The following is an 18174-nucleotide window of genomic DNA, read 5'->3' on the forward strand; positions in this document are numbered from 1 at the left end:
TTTTTTTTCTGTCGTTGTTTAATGCTCATGAAAATTAAGACTAGCAAGGCTGGCTCCGGTTTGTCTCCGAAACAGAAATTTCCCATAGGTGCAAAAACAGTTTCTAGACACATCACATTTCCCGCCCCCCGCCATTGTATTTTAAATACATTAAATGTTAAATGGTACCTCTGCCCCATATACACATGTATTATTCAGGGTTTGCTCAGGAAACCACAAGCCACTCTACGTCTTCGGGGTCTGGGGTCTAACACAGCAGAAGGGGCTTACACGGTTGTTGGACGAGCAGGCAGGGAGCGGAGCTGGGGCAGCCGCTGCGAAGGCACAGGTGGTCGCCGGCGGTCTCAGCCTGAAGCGGGGGCTCCGGAGGAACTATCGGGCATCCTGGGCGACTCAGATCCGCTCGGCATCCGGCTGTCACCACCTCTGGAGAATAACAGAGTCGCTTTCGCGTCTACCTTCCAAATTTCCCCCGAATTCCTTTCTTGCGAACTCCAACCTCCATGTGGGGGCATTCTGGGAAATGTAGTTCGCGGCTGCTCTGCATTGCGGAAAAGGGGTGGACGGAAAGCTGAGGGCATTCCAGCAGGACTGGCCAAGTCCGAGACTCATTCTCCTGCTTAGCTGTCCGGGTCCGGCAAGTAGTCAAGAGGCCATAGGTGTTAGGGTGGAATGGAAGAATATTCTGAATTAGAGATACCAGAGGTGGTAGTATATATTTTATTATTAAATTAGCTCATTTTCGCCCTCATGTGAGGCATGTCTAGCTTATTTGATTACAAATTTGCAAAGCAAAACCAAGCACAGAGCTGTATGATTTAAGCCAATGTATAGGTCGTTATTTTAGAAAAATTATACAATTACTTTAATACAGCTACTCAAAAAAGCTATTGGAAACCCTCATACACTGTTACTAATGTAAAATACTGCAGCCGCTGGGGAAAACAGCCTGACAGTTCCTCAAAAAGTTAAGCATGTTACTAAAAAAAAAAAAAAACAAAACCCATTTTTAAAATTTTTCTTTTATTAAAGGGGACCTGGCTGGTTCAGTCAGTAGAGCACATGACTCTTGATCTCAGAGTTATAGGTTCAAGTTCCACTTTGGGTATAGCAATTACTTAAAAATAAAAATTAAAACCTTTAAAAAAAAGTTAAGCATTGAGAGACTATATAACCCAGCAAATCCCCTCCTGGGTATATATCCGAGAAAAATATGCTCACACAAAAACCTGTACATTAATGTTCATGTCAGCATTATTCTTACAAGCCCAAAATGGGAACAATCCAAATATCCACCAACTAACCAATGAATAAACAAATACAACATATCTGTACAATGGAATATTATTTGGCCATGAAAAGAAATGAAATATTCATGCATATTACAACATGAATGAACTTTGAAAATATTATGCTAATTGACAGACACAAAGTTCACATACTTTGATTCCATTCATATAAAATGTCCAGAAAACGCACACGTATAGAGATAGAAAGTAGATTTGGGGCCCAAATCACTGGGAAATGATTGCTGGCAGTAATTGCTAGTAATTCCTAACACCAGGTTTCTCGTGGGAGTGATAAGAATGTTCCAGAATTAGGGCGCCTGGGTGGCTCAGTCACTAGGCATCTGTCTTCAGCTTGGATCATGATCCCAGGGTCCTAGGATGGAGTCCCATGTCGGCCTCCCCGCTCTGCTGGAAGCCTGCTTTTCTCTCTACCACTCCCCCTGCTTGTGTTCCCTCTCTCACTGTGTCTTTTGCTGTCAAATATATAAATAAAATCTATTAAAAAAAAAGAATGTTCCAGAATTAGAAGTGGTGATGGCTGTATGACTCTGAACACACTAAAAAAAAAATCATTGAATTTTTAAAACTTGTGGTAAAATATATATAACATAAAATTTATCATTTTAAGAATATTTGAGAGTGTGGTTCAGTGGTGTTAAGTACAATTTACATTGTTGACCAACCATCACTACCACCCGTTTTTCAGAACTCTTTTCATTTTGCAAAACCAAAACTCCATGTCCCATTAAATAATAACTCTCCATTTCCTCCTCTCCCAGTTCTGAATTTGACTTCTCTAGGCTCCTCATGGAAATGGACTTACACTGTTTTTATCTTTTTGTGACTCTTTTATTTCACTGAGCATAATGTCTTCAAGTTTCATCTATGCTGGAGCATGTGCAAAAGTTCCTTCCTTTTCCAGGAAGATAACAGTATATAGATACTCTCTCCATATATATTATAGTATATGTATTTATCTCACATGTTTATCCATTCACTTATTGACAAATGCTTAGGTTTCTTCTTAGGCTATTGCTAATTATGCTGCTCTGAACATGGGTGTTCAAATACCTTTTTTGAGACCCTGCTTTCTGTGCTTTGGGGTATATAACCTAAGAATGGAATTGCTGGTCATATGGAAATTTTATTTAGAGTTTTTGAGGAACTGCCATGCTGTTTTCCATAGCGGCTATACCATTTTACATTCCCATCGGCAGTGCACAGGATTCTAGTTTTTCCACATCCTTACCTACATTTGTTATTCTCTGTTTAAATTATTTTTCTTTTCTTTTCTTTTTTTTTTTAAGATTTTATTTATTTATTTGACAGAGAGATTGAGCACAAACAGAGGAAATGGCAGGCAGAGGGAGAGGAAGAAGCAGGCTCCCGTTGAGCACAGAGCCCAATGTGGGACTCGATTCCAGGACCCTGGGACCATGACCTGAACCGAAGGCAGAGACCTAACCCTCTGAGCCACCCAGGGGCCCCTAAATTATTTTTCTTATGATAGCCATCTTAATGGTTGTGAAATGGTATCTCCTTATGGATTTGTTTTTATACTTCACAAATTTGTATGTCATCCTGGTCCAGAGGTCATACTAACCTTCTCTGTATTGTTCCAATTTCAGTATATAGGCTGCTGAAGAGAGCACTCATTGTTCTTGCTTGCTTCCTTGATTTTTTTTTTTTTTGTAAGATTTTACTTATTTATTTGAGAGAGAGCGAAAGCAATCACAGAGGCTGAGGGTGAAGCAGACTCGCCACTGAGCTGGAAGCCCGACGGGGGGATCGATCCCAGGACCCTGAGATCATCCCCTGAGCTAAAGGGAGAAGCTTAACCGACTGAGCCACCCAGGCATCCCCTCATTGTGGTTTCGATTTGCATTTTGAATTATGTACAAATTTTATGGTATGTGAATTATACCCTAATTTAAAAGACTGTTCATTGAGAGATCCTTATGCACTGACCATACCTAAGGTCCAGATCTTGTCTTCTAAATAGCCTTCTTCACTAAAAGAAACCCAGTTTGGAGTGGAGAAAGTACAAGGTGAGCCTGGAACATTTCGTTGTACCAGAAAGCAAGGCAGTGCTCAAATAATGATGGGGTATGTCTAAAGGACATTGGCCAAATTTGGGACAACTTGAGCATCAAAATGATGCTATACTTGATTGTAAATTATTGTATAAATAACAACCCATGAACTCATGGTAATCAAAAGGAGAGAAAGAGAGAAAACAATGATTCTTTACAGCAGAGTGCCAGCTAATAGATGTAAAAGGAACTGGAGAATTTAGAAATCACCATTTTGCAACTTCTAATGAAATAATTGGTTCAAGCAAGAATTTAGTAATAGATGCTACAACCATTAAGCGAACGGTTATTACGAAACTGGTATCATCTACAAGATTACTTTTAATTGCAAATGGAAACATATACTTTTGCCATGGAAAAATCTGGCAATGACTGCTTTTTAAAAATTAATTGGTTAATTAATTTGAGTAATCTCTGTTCCCAATACAGGGCTCAAACTCACAGCTCCGAGATCAAGAGTCGCTCACTCCACCAACTGAGCCAACCAGGTGCCCCTGGCAATTGCCACTTTAAACACGTGACCAGTTTAACATCATGAATTGTAGAAAAACCTGACATACGTGCTTCCTAATATGATGCAATATTAAGTACATAATATCAACCATTATTCTTACTAAACGGTGTGGCCTGAATGTAATCAGGCTTCTCTAGACCCGATCTTTCATTTCCAGGAATTCAGGGGAGTGTGGAGCAAGTAAAAGGACACCATGCAGAATATTCTACAAGGCACTCGACTGCAAATCTTCAAAAAGTCAAGGCCACAGAAAAAGAGAAACAAGCAACAGCAGCAAGGGACTGCTGAAGATTAAAAGACACTTAAGAGACCTAATTAAACAACAGCAATGAGAACAAAACATCACACCTGTTCAGTAAGGGTCTACTGCTGGCTGCATGTAGATTTTGTAAATTGGTGCTAAAATTATGCAGGCACATTATTTATTATGCTTTAGTGATAACCTAAAGTATTTATTATTAAAACTTGTTAACGAATGGAAATTTTTATTGCAAACTTCTTTTGTATCTCCTCCCCTGTGGGAAAAGAAATCATAATCACAGAAACGGCTGTCCTTGAAAGCATGTAATATACCATGTGCTTCAAGGTAGTTGTAGGACTTATCACTAAATCACAGATTCAGCCTGGAAGAAAATAGAAATGTATGAAACAATTTTTCGTTTCACAGGGCCTGCAAACCCCTCCCACCTGTTAATATTATTAACTGTGGTATGGGCCACTCCGTAACATAATATTTCTAGACGAATGAAACTTTTAAAATAGCACTGCCTGGTAGAAATATAATGTGAGCCACAAATGTGAACACATATATAATTTTACTTTTTTAATAAAAAAGTAATAATTTAATAGTTATGTTAAAAAACAAAAAGAAATAGGTAAAATTAATTTTAACAATATATTTTATTTAACACTATCAAATCATCATTTCAATAAGCCATCAATATAAATATTATTAAAAAGGCATTTTACATTCTTTCATTGTACTGTTTTTGAAATCTGGTATATAATTTACACTTGACTGGCTACATTTCATATACTTACTAGTGGCTTACATGCTGGACAGTGCAGGTTCAAGGTAATAAATACTGAAATACTGAATCTAAATAATATTAGTTTTAAGTGCTACAAATGAATGGTATCTAAATATAGCATTTTCAAAAATGAACTTTCCTCGTATCTACATTTGATTTGCTTTTGCATTAGAATTTTTTCCAGGGCTAAAAAAATAATAAGCTGAAAAAAATTTGGCTTCTTTATCATGTGACCAATATTTTTGCATTTAGGGTAAAAGTGGAAATAACCATTGGGGTAAAAAAGAACCTCCAATTTTACACATATTTATTCAAAATCATTAAACACTCAGTTAGCTTTTAGTGCAGTTTTCCATGAGCGTCTGAATGCAAGGGACATAAATGTTCCAAATTTGCCCTTTAGCCCCCAGCCTTAGCTTTTTTCCTTTTAGGTTCTGGCTACCCAGGCCTTAATGCACCAGCGTGTGGGCTGAGAGCTTTCTCCCAGTTTCCTCTGCCCTGGAAGTTGTTCCAGCCCCACCTCACAGGCTTGTAGGTGCATTTCCTCCCCTTCAGTGGGTTCCAGCCGTCCTGGATGGAAGCTTTCTATTCTCTGGCCTAACCCTGTCTTTCCACCTTGAATGCCATCCTCCTTCCCTCAGTGACTCAGGCTCGCCCCAGATGTTCCACTTTGTATCCTGTCATTTCCCTCAGGGCAGACCTTGTCCCCACCCTCTGTGTGGCTAGTTAAGTGCTAGGCGCCTTTCCCTGCCTCGTGTAAACTTCACGTCTTTCAAGGAAGCTTTGCTTTCCTGACCATCAGCAAGCTACTCCCACCCCCTGTGCCTACACTGAGTCGCTGTCCACTGCCATTCGCCATCTTGTGATTGTCCCCATGTATACCTTACCTTGCTTGTGAGCCTACAGGCCCAGATCACTGACTCCCGCAGACTGCTGCCTCGTCTCCTCTCAGCACCCTGCATGGAATGGGCACTCAGGTATAGAACTGCCTACCCAAGGGTTCTCCACAGTGTACAGATGCCTACGAAGTCCAAAGGTATGCCTATTTCTTATACTTAAGAAAAGTTTGTGTGACACTCATGGCTCCTTTTGGACAGAGCAAAGATCAGGCAAGTGGAAGACACTTGCCTTTTGTGTTTTTCTTAGTTCTTCTCCCTGTTCTGTATCCAGGCCTGGTGCAATGTGACGTCGCAGCTTCTCCTGCCAGGTGGTAGATCCCGTTTCCCCAGCCGTGAACCTGGGCTGGCCAGGGGACTTGCCTTGGCTGTTAGGATGAGGCAGAAGAGACAAAGGGCCAATGAGGATCCTAGGCCTCCGAGGCAACCATGATCAGTGTGGACCCAGTGCGAGGAGAGGGGAGTTGGGTGCTAGTCATCAAGGGGGATACCTAGGGCAAGACCCTTCAACCCCCTGGGCTTTAGTTTCCTCCTCTACAAAATGAAGAGATCAAGCCAAGATAATGCTAAAGAGTCTTCTGGATCTTTATCATTTCACCCTCATGAAAACTAATTACACATATGTATTATGTAAAGCCATTCTCGCCCAATGGGACTACTGAGTTAAACTTTTGCCCTCCATTGTGAAAGCAAAGAGTATCCTGTACGTGGAGCAGAGAATGGAGAGGTGTTCACACAGGCTTAGCAATCCCTGAAGTCCTAAACGATCTTAAACCATCTTTGAAAATAGTCTCTAAAATTAGTCACTACTCTTTGCCAAGTACTTTCACGTACCATTGCCTCATCTCTTCCTTGCAAACCTGAGAGAGGGACATCAGTTTCTTGTGACTTTGGGGGGAAACAACCCCATAGAGGTTAAACCCACTACTCGGGGATCATGACCTGAGCCAAAATCAAGAGTCAGATGCTAAACGGGCCATCCAGGTCTGCCCAAGCTAGTAAAACACTTTTAAATCTAGTCATTTTTGTTGTTGTTGTTGTTAAATATACTGTCATCCTCTTCTCTCAGTGTTCCTGCCTAGGGGCAAGTCCACAGTTAGGTCTTTCTGCTTAACATCCACGGTTCTCCCAGTCAGAGCCTGTCAGGGTCTGGGACTCCTGTTTCCCAGTACAGCATTCACATTTAGAACATGGACATTATGTCACGCTGAGATCAAATCTCTACTTACAAGGTACATAGATGGGAATGGAGGAAAAGTTGTTTTTTTTTACAGTTTTAAACTCGCGGCCCTTTACTGGACCCCCGTGCTGAGAGTGCCTTGTTAATTAATAGCCTTACAGTTCTTCTAGGTGTCTAATAAATAATAAAATGTAAACAATGGCACGTTTTGTATTTTTAAAAGGTCATATTTGTTACATATTAACATTTAAAATATGTTCTAATTTTTGAATTCTGGTTTGAAATTCCTCTATTTTATGATACAGACTTGATAAAAGGAAGAAATGGGCTATCTATTGAGAACAACAGTTTTCCCTCACATGTGAGCCCTTCAGGGCACAGAGAACCCTGATCTGATAGGATGGCTGGTTTCATGTTCTTTCCAGAGAGGAACAGAATATACCTAATTCCCTCTAGCACCTAAATAGGCAATTACTCTAGAAGGATGGTAGCTCAAACACACCCCCATCCTCCCCCCCGCCAAAATCGCACAGGGAACCTATTGACTTCCCAACTCAAAGCAACATTTATCAAGAAGGAAAAACAGAAAACAAAGGTAGATGTCTGCTTCTAGCTAGGACAGAGTAGGTGGTATCAGATTTATTCTTCTGCTAAGAACTACTATGAAAACTAGATTTTATTTTATTTTTTAAAAGATTGTATTTATTTGAGGGGGAGAGAGAGAGAGCACAAGTGGAAGGAGAGGGAGGAGGGGGGAGGGGAGAAGGGACAGAGGGAGATGGGGAAGGGGCAGAGAGAGGGAGAAGCAGATTCCCTGCTGGGCAGGGAGCCTGATGCAGGGTCCTCCATCCCAGGACTCTAAGATCATGACCTGAGCTGAAAGGAGATGCTTAAACAACTGAGCCACCCAGGCGCTCCCAAAACTAGATTTTAAAAAGCTGCTTTTTTACTGCTTTGGAGAGTAAGCAAGACAGCTGGGACTTGAAGGACCAACATCCTAAAGCCAAGAGAAGCTTGCTGATTATGATCTAAATTTTCAGTAACTTGCCCCCTCGCGGCGGTTACCAGTTCATGGTCCTGGCAATAGAATGGGAAGCAGGGGAGGCAAAGCTGAAGCAAGCTTATGGGACCACAGAGGCAGAAATTGAAGTTCAGAGCTACCTTACATAGGCAGGATTTGAGGACTAGAGATCCCAGAAAAAAAAAGGGAAATACAAAGAAGTGAGCCTGAAATTCTACTTATAATCCCTTCTCAAGACATTTGTTGACAGTTGACACCCAAGTTGAGCTCATGAGTTTCCAAGAAAAATGAACGGGAAGTTGCTAAGGGGCTAAAAAGCTAAGCAGAGGGTTTGGCAATCTCACATGTATGTGGAGACAAATATTTAAAGATCCACCAAGGTAACATGTAGGCCCTCCCACCGAGACTCATGATGGGCATTGCTCTAGGGGCAAAGGTGAACTGGACATAGACCAGCTTCAACTCGGTCAAGATGATCTGTCTTTATCTCTCTGTGTGCCGGCATGAGGAGGGCCTCTGTGGGGGGTAGGGGGGGCAGGCAAGACACAGTGCAGGAGCCGGAAGACCATAAGAAGGGTATTACATAGTGAGATGCCCAGTGCAGGGTGCGAAGGATATCCATGTGGCAGAGGAGGGACAGGCTGGCGTGGGAAGCATATTCAAAAGTTGGGGTGGTCCTTGCTGGGGGCTCAAAGCCCAAGCAAATTGAGGAGGCTATCCCTGTAGAGAAGGAGTGCAGATGCTAGCAAGGGCTGTTGTGGGGTGTCAGATCCTGAGCAGGATGGGGAAGGCATTCACATGGAGGTGCTGGGGAGACCCGGAAGGGGGTTTCAGAGCCCATGCATGGGATCTGGAGGGATCTAGAGGGCATCCATTTAGAAGGCCAGCCTGGCACTGGATGTTGGATCCCAAGCAGGGTGAGGAGGGGTGCTTGTGCATTGGGCTGGTCCAATGTGAGAAGCCGAAACCCAAATGGGAATTTGGCATGGGTGAGGGGTTGGTGACAGTGATGCAAATTTGGGTATATACTAAATAACTAAACACATTAAGGATGATTGGAGTCATGCTTCTCACCGTCGGAGAAGAGAGTTAGAAATACGGAACAGGATAAAACTTGACTGAACCCTGTGATGTTAGACTGGAATTCAAGGTATTGGTGTGAGCTTATAGCTCTCTCTTTCTCTCTCTCTCTCTCTATATATAGGGAGAAAGACATAAATAGAGATAAATATGGGGAGGGTGCCTGGGAGGCTCAGCTAGTTAAGTGTTTGACTTTGGCTCAGGTCATGATTTCAGGGTTTTGGGATTGCGCCCCACATTGAGCTCCCTGTTCAGCAAAGAGTCTGCTTGTCCTTCTGCTCCTCCCCCAGCTCGTGCTCTTTCTCTCTCAAACAACTAAATAAATAAAATGTATTTATAAATAAATAAAATTTTAAAAAATATGGGTGCAAATGTATATGTATTTACCATATACATACCTATGTACATGCACACATACGTACATATTCTCCTGCTCTGTCTACTGAAAGGACCCGCAAAACCTCACATTCCCGGAGTGATGGAGCCCCTGTAAACCTGGGATATCTTGTGCTGGAAATCCAGAAAGCACTCAAAAGTGATGGGGCTATGTCAGAGGGAGATAGATGCCAACTTGAAAGGACTCCCATTAGTCAAATCAGGAACAATTTAAGCATCAAAATACATGATGATAGTAATAGATGTAATAGATTTAATCAGTCAGGAACCACGAGTTCATTCAGATATAAATGGGTAAATAAATAAATAGAAGCATGATGAAGAGCAGGATATTATACAGTTTAAAATGACTTCCCCATAAATATTAACTGCAAGGACGCTACAGTAACTTTAGCTACATACTGTATGATTCCATTTATATGACATTATGGAAAGGGCAAAACTACAGGATGGAGAAGATATCAGTGGTTGCCAAGTGCTCAGAGAAGAAGGAGGGCTTGACCAAAAAGGGACAGCAGAAAGCAGTGTTTTCTGGAGTGGTAGAATTGTTCTGTCTCTGGTCTATGGTGGTGGTTACATGATTCTACGTGCTTCTCAAAACTCAAGGAACTGGGCACCAAAAAGAGGTGAACTTTACTGTATGCAATTTAAAAAAACCATTTTCTTTAAATTTAAAAAATTTCAAAAGGAGTAACTTTACAGTGGAAAAGCCTGAGAGACGACACCTTAATCAAACAATCGAGGTGAAAATCATCAATAATGGCACCAAGCGAAGCCCTACAACACACACGAAGATTCAATAAGAACATAACATCACTTGTGATATTCTGCAGAACCAGATACAGATCTGTATGTATTCTATTAGATTCATATCTAGGTATTTGATTTCTTTTGGAGTGATTGTAAATGGTATTGTGTTGTAAATTTTGTTTGGCCCATGTTTGTTGCTAGCATAGCAACATATGATTGATTTTCTTGCGTTGATTTTCTATCTTGGAATCTTGCCAAGGGGCTATTCCTCAGGCTTCTCCTTGAATGTTAGAATTTCTCATCTATAGTGGGTTTCTTCCCCAGAGCACTAGATTCTTTTATTGTTAATAGTCTATGCTCCTTGGTACTTCTTAGTGTAGCTTTGTTGTTGGTGGTGATGGTAGTGACTTTTGTTTGTTTTATTGGGGTGAGAACATTTAACATAAGATCTACTCTCTTAACACATTTTTAAGAGTTTAATTCAGTACTGTTATAAGCATGATACTATACACCAGAGCTCTAGAATTTATTCATCTTGCTTAACTGAAACTTTATGTTGGTTGAATAAGTGCTCCCCATTCCCCTCTTCCCAGTCACTGGCAACCACCATTCAGCTTTCTCTTCTTATGAGTTTTTTTTAGATTCTTCAGATGAATGGAATCAGGCAATATTGTCTTTCCATGACTGGCTTATTTCACTTAGCGTAGTGTTACCAAATTTGTTTGTAGTGTCACGTACTGCAGGATTTCTTCTTTTTTAAGGCTGAATAATATTCCAAGATATGTATATACCACATTTTCTTTATTCATTCATCTGTTAATGGACATTTAAGTTGTGTTCATATCTTGGCTATTGTAAGTGATGCCTTCAAATTGGTATGTCTGCAATAATCTCTTCAAGATCCTGATTTCAGTTCTTTTTGATAAATACCCAGAAGGAGATTACTGGATCTTCTGGTAGTTCTATTTTTTATGTTTTGAGGAACCGCCATATTGTTTTCCACAGTAGCTGCACCATTTTACATTCCCACCAGCAGTGTATAAGGATTCCAATTTCTTCACATCCTCACCAATATTTGTTATCTTTTGTTTTGAAGTCTGTGTGTATGGGCGGGGGGGATAATAGCTATTCTGCCAGGTGTGAGGGGATATCTCTTTGTTGTTTTGATTTTCATTTCCCTCATTATTAGTGATGTTAGGCACCTTTTAATATACCTTTGGACATTTGTATATCTTCTTTCTATCTATGGTGTTTTTGAAGGTATCTCTTTCATAGATTTTTTTCAATGGTTATTTTAGGTATTATATTAATATGTATAACTTATCACAGTTCACTAATGCCATTGATTGAATTGTGTTTCTCCCAAATTCATATGTTGGAGCCCTAACCTTCACTATGACTATTTTTGGACATAGGGCCTGTAGAGGTAATCAAAGTTAAATGAGGTCATAGTGTTTGGGTCCTAATGGGATAAGACTGGTATATGCATGGTATATACCTATAATAAGGTATATTATAAGTGGTCCTATAAAAGGAAGAAGAGAGATCTCCCTGTTTTTCTATGCAAGCATAAAGAAGAGGTCACATGAACACATAGCAAGCTAGTGGCCATCTACAAGGCAGGAAGAGAGCTTTCACCAGGAACTGAAACAACTGGAACCCTGATCTTGGTCTCCCAGCCTCCAGAACTGTGAGAAAATAAATTTCTGTTCTTTAAACACAGTCTATGGTGTTTTCATTATGGCAGCTTAGGCAGACTAAGGCAACTGGTATCAACATTTTACCATTTTGAGTGAAGTGTAGAAACATTTAGGTCCCTCTACCTTCCTCCATGTAATTGTCTTAACTATTTATTCACAGACATTGAGAACCATACCATACAGCATTTTAATTTTTGCTTCAGCCATCAAACATAATTTTAAAAGCTCAAGAGAAGGAAGATCTATTGTACTTACCCACATTTTAATTTATTTTTTGTTATTCTTTTTTTTGTTCTTTATGTTTCAAGTTTGCCTTTTATCATTTCCTTTTTGTTGAAGAACTTCATCCTTTATTTTAGGGTCAATCTCTGGTAACAAATTCTTTTAGTCTCTCTTCATCTGAGAAAGTCTTGATTGCCCCTTTATTACTGAAGGATATTTTGGTATTTTCTCATGATTACATTTAGTTTATGCAATTAAAGAATTTCTGATTCTTTAAAAAATTGTTTCCCACTTCTCATTGAAATTCCCTATCCATTCGCCCATTTGCCCGTATTTTCCTATTATATTTATTACACCAGTCTTAAGGTCCTTTTCAGCTAATTCTAATGTGAGCCATTTGTGGGTCTGCTTCTACTGAACTCTTAATTACAGGTCACATTTTTTTGCTTCTTTGCATGTGTAATAATTTTCTTATTGTGTTTTGGGAACTGTAAATAATATGTTGCAGAAACTCTGGATTGAGTGATCTTCTTGTAAAGAGTATTCTATTCTGTTATGGCAGCAGTTAAATTGCTGGCATGTTACATGGATTCTTGGGGGATTTGTTTTGGCCCTTGTTAGAGTAGCTTTATTCAGTTTGGCCCTTGGTCCTCAGATGTGGTCTTTATGCATAAAGTGTGACACTCCTGGCTTTTCAGTGCAAAGTCCAAGCTGTTTACCAAACTCCTCTATTTTGGTTGGACTTAAATGTCAAACTTAAACTTCTAAGTCCTAGACAGTGGCTAAAATCTCAGCTCAGTTCCTTAGCTTCCTTCCTTTTGCTGGGTTTTTTGAGGCTTTGTTCCATGCATACAGTATTTAGGAATCAGGATTTAAGAGTAATTTATGTGAAAAATTTTCATCTCCTACTTTCATGACTTTTTTTTTCCCCGTGGGATTCCCCCCACCACCACCACCAATTGCCCATTTCCAGTGCATCTGAATCAATTCCAAAACTCTGGCTCTCTCTCTTCAGCCTAGTGAAACTGTTACTTTCTGCTTGAGCTCTATTTCCCCAGGCACTGCAGTAAACTATGATTGCCTTCAGGGGAAAATCTGATTCAATGTGGACCTCACACAGTGAGCTTCCCTTCTTCAAGGATACTATCCTTTCTATTTCTCCCTACTTTGGGTTGCTCTCCAGTGCCTTCACAGAGTTGTTTTTTATATTTTGTCCAGGATTTATAACTGTTATTGGAAGAAAGTTAATCTAGCACAGAACTGGAACTGGTTAAGTAATGTTTTGATTCAAAGATATTTAGAATTAACTATGAAGATGAAGAACAAGCAGTGTTAATACTTATGTCTTAATGAATTTGCTTGCAATTCTAACTTACAATGTATAATTGAATAATTGGTTTAAACTTGTCATGTAATGTTTATATTTTTTAAGATTTTATTTATTTACTTATTTGACAAAGATCACAAGTAGGCAGAGAGGCAGGCAGAGAGGGGAGGAGAAGCAGGCTCCCCACTGAGCAGAGAACTCGATGCGGGGGCTTGGTCCCAGGACCCTGAGATCATGACCTGAGGCGAAGGCAGAGGCTTAACTCACTGAACCACCCAGGCACCCTGTCATATAATGTTTAAATCTCACTTACTTAATAAACAGTATGGGAACAATTAAGGGCATTTTAGACATTTAGACATTTAATTGATTGAATTTACAAATATTACTTAGATACTTTGGAGAGGTTTTTCTGTAAATCAGATACTGAAATACTTAAAAAAGAAACTGACTATATTAAATTTCAAAATTTAATTTGAATAATTAAAGCATTTAATTAAATTTATAAATGGAACCAAAATTCATACAAGCTTCTTATTGATAATTATTAAATTTTTCTACATTTATATGGAAAATAAGAGAATGATTAACATTGTGAATTGAATGAGAATTTTATATTTGTAACTTTAATAAATTGAACAATTAACTTTAAAACAGTATTCTAAGTGAGAATTTATTGACAGAGATTAAGTACTTGAGTTTTGGAGTCTACAATACTTGGTGAAAATTGTTCCAATGACAACTTATTTATTTATTTATTTATTTTTAAAGATTTTATTTATTTATTTGACAGACAGAGATCACAAGTAGGCAGAGTCAGGCAGGGGAACAGGTTCCCTGCTGAGCAGAGAGCCCGGTGCAGGGCTTGAACCCAGGACCCTGGGATCATGACCTGCGCTGAAGGCAGAGGCTTTAACCCACTGAGCCACCCAGGCACCCCAAGATCACAACTTATATAATGTCTGTCATCCTCAATTTCTTAATCTATAGATGGGGATAATGGTACCTCCCTAAAAGTAGATGTTTCAATAAATAGTAACATTCATGATGCTAATAATGATGATTAATGGTAACTTATTTTCAGAGGAGAATTATAGAATAATGTGTATAGTGTGATTCCAGTTTTTGGTTTAAAAAGGTATGCAAACACAGGTATTAAAAGAATTTCAGGAGGCTATGAATTAGACTTTAATTTATATATAATTATATATCATTTCTAATTTTTCCACCATGTAAACAAATATATTATATTATTTATTTGTATGTGTGTATATATATTCATGTATAAAACTTTTAGTTGCAGCTAAGTATTTTGTGAGGTGGGACTATGAGTAATTTTTACTATTTGTATCTTTTTTTTTTTAAGATTTTATTTATCCACTTGATGGACAGAGATCACAAGTAGGCAGAGAGGCAGTCACAGGGTGGGGAGGGGGAAGCAGGCTCCCCGCTGAGCAGAGTCCCATGTGGGGCTCGATCTCAGGACCCTGGGACCATGACCAGAACAGAGGCCCAACCCATTGAGCCACTTTACTATTTGCATCTTAATTTTCTATGTCGAACAGATATAATGTATAACCAGAACAAACATAAACCTGAGCTTTTTAAAGTTAAGAAAAAGACATCCATCTTTCCTGATTTTAATCTTTCATGAAGATCTTACCACAAAGATTCAGGGAGATAGAAAGAAGTCATGCTCAGTATAATCCATCAGCACAACCATTAAGTTATTCAGAAATCCTTCTTTAGCATATTTGTTTTGAGATGGGTGCAGACTGCTTTCCATCCATCCATATTTCATCCCTGCCAGTAAACGTGGTCTTGCTTCATTGTGTAATGGAGATACATGCCTTTGCCTGGCCCGGGTCTGCCAGTAAGGTGTGTGTCTGGGGAGAACCCTTGTATCCTTTCCTTTTTTCTCTTTGCCACCCCATTTCACTCTTCATGCTCTCTTCTAAAGATCTTAAGCACTCTTGAGGCCTCCCTGATCCTCCCACCCCCACCCAGGGGGTTTCCATATCTGTCTTTTAAACTCCTTCCTCTTCCCAAGACCCATGTCAGAACATCCAATTTCCTATGGGATGTTCCCATCTCAAACCCAGCAGACCAAACACTGAGAGAGTTCCATAGTCTACAGACTAGCTTTTTGTCCTTTTTTAAGATGATTGTTCATGGGCTCTCCATATTTTTATTGAACCAGACAAACTGTACTTAAACTCATTGGTCACTTCCTCCCCAAGATGCCTATAAAGTGTTCTCATCACTTGTTAATTGTCTTGAAGCAAAAGTAATGCATTTTGAGCCTTAATAATGTACTCCCCCACCGAGAAGAGGTAACTTCTTTACAGAAGAGTCCCAACTAATATATGTAGAAACCCTGCCTCCTACTCCAACTATGGCCCATACTTAGTGACTCACTTCTAGAGTATAGTAAGGGAAAAAATAATAATTTATCATATAGAAGTCTTGCCAACACCACCTTAATCAGGTGATGAAGGTTAACATCATCAGTGAGGTCATGTAGATATCAGGTACCCCCCGGTAAGATGTGATGAGTAAGGCACTTAACGTCTGTGCTTCACCCTAAAACCCATAACCCCAGTCTAACCATGAGAACACACCTGACAAACCCAGACTGAGAGATATTCTACAAATAGCTGACCTGTACTCCTCAAAACCATCAAGGTCATTTGGAAAACAAAACAAAACAAAAACAAAAAAAGACCTGAGGAGCCATCCCAGATCAGAGGAGACTAAAGAGACATGATAACTAAATGCGATGTGGGTTCCTGGACTGGATCCTGGAACTGAAAAGGGGCTTTAGTGGGAAAACTGGTGAAAGCTGATAAAATCTAGTGTTTCCTTAATGATGATGTACCAGTGTTGCCTTTCTAGTTCTGACAAATGCACCATAGTAATTAAGAAGATAATATTTGGGGAAGCCGAAACTGTAAACAAGGAGTTCTCTGTGCTGTATTTGCAATTTTTCTGTTAAGTCTAAAATTATTCCAAAATTAAAAATTTATTTAAAAAAATCACTTCCCCATAGACTGTACCCTGTGTAAAGACTGGAAGGTCAAACATCTCTATCTGGATATAAATGGTACCTGTTAGTTAGATACTATGTGGTAGAATTGAACAATTAAAGCAACATGATTTATTCTTACCTTATACTGATCATAATTGTCTGTGGAAGAGAATGCCTACTGCCGGATATCCACTTTAACTAACAGAACTGACATAGGTGCTTAGCTGAATGGCTACATATACTGCCTCCCTTGCAGCCTCTGGTGACCCTGTGACTAACTTCTGACCAATGTTCTGGAAACAGAAGTATATGGCATTTCTGGGGAGTCTCCAACAGAAGGGAGGCTCCCTTCCTCTTTCCCGCTGCTGATATGAACATGGGAAGACCCTGAGGTGGTTCAGCAAGGCAATGGGGCCAAAAGACAGCATGTGTCTGAGTCTTTGATAAATTCTTGGAGGTATCACACCTAAATTCTGCCTTATACATGATCATACACATCATTTTTTAAAAACAGAAAAAATTCAGAAAAACATATAGGTGCATACAGAAGAGAATAAACCTGAGTTGTAATTCTACCACCCAGAAATAGATTGTTTTGACATCACCAGTATCATCTGTGAGATATATAGATACATACTAAATTAAAAAAAAAAAAAAGAAACCTCTTAGGATTCTACGTAATGAGCTTTCTTTCTTATTTTTTTTAAAGATTTTTTATTTATTTGGCAGATAGAGATCACAAGTAGGCAGAGAGGCAGGCAGAGAGAGACGGGAAGGAAGCAGACTCCCTGCTGAGCAGAGAGCCTGATGCGGGGCTCAATCCCAGGACCCTGAGATCATGAACTGAACTTAAGGCAGAGGCTTTAACCAACTGAGCCACCCAGGTGCCCCTATCTTATTTTTTTAAGTTTATTTTTTTTAGTAATCTCTACACTCAACATGGGGTTTGAACTGATGACCCCCAGATCAAGAGTTGTGCGCCCTTCCAACTGAGATGGCCAGGTGTCCCTCTATCTTATTATAAAAACAATGTTATATAATGGGCATTTTCTATATATTTATTTTTTTAATATTGTTTTGATGTTTGCACAATATTCATTACAGTGATGAATGACTATGAGGGGTATGAATTTTGTGTTACACAGACTTGGGCCACTGACTGTGTAACTTCAAGCGAGTTTTGCCACCTCTCTATAAGATGGGGATAAATAGAGGATCTACCTTTCAGAGTTATCAAGAGGATTAAATGAGTTAACATGTACAAAATCTCTAGCAGAGGACCTGGATCTTAGTAAGGTCTTAATAAATATAAACTACGGTGATTATTATCATTCTTTAACCAGGTCCCTCCTCTTGGACAGTTAACCTGTCAGGGTCTATTTCAGAAGTACAAACCACATGAAAACTTAAAACAGAGGAATTTAATGCAGGGAAATTGGTTGCAAAGGTTTTAGGAAAGCTAAGAAATCAAACAGAGGGAATTAGATAACCTAAATATTAGCAACAGCAAGGAGTCATTACATAAGTGCAGTACAGCACTGTCCACAAGGAACCCTGGTCATGGATCATATTGCCATGCAATTGACTACATAAACTTCTTCGAAGGGTGAATTCACTTTTCATTTGTTTTTCTGTGCCTCTCAGAGT

At 39.5% G+C, this 18174-nt stretch overlaps 1 non-coding gene across 1 annotated transcript; it reads right to left on the minus strand.

The window, feature by feature from the left end:
- Positions 1-2834: 2834 nt before the first annotated feature.
- Positions 2835-2941, minus strand: LOC116592146. Its single transcript, XR_004286335.1, has one exon. It is a non-coding gene; the product is annotated as a U6 spliceosomal RNA (small nuclear RNA).
- Positions 2942-18174: the final 15233 nt, after the last annotated feature.

Source organism: Mustela erminea, chromosome 5, assembly GCF_009829155.1.
Source record: "Mustela erminea isolate mMusErm1 chromosome 5, mMusErm1.Pri, whole genome shotgun sequence".
Taxonomy (NCBI): domain Eukaryota; kingdom Metazoa; phylum Chordata; class Mammalia; order Carnivora; family Mustelidae; genus Mustela; species Mustela erminea.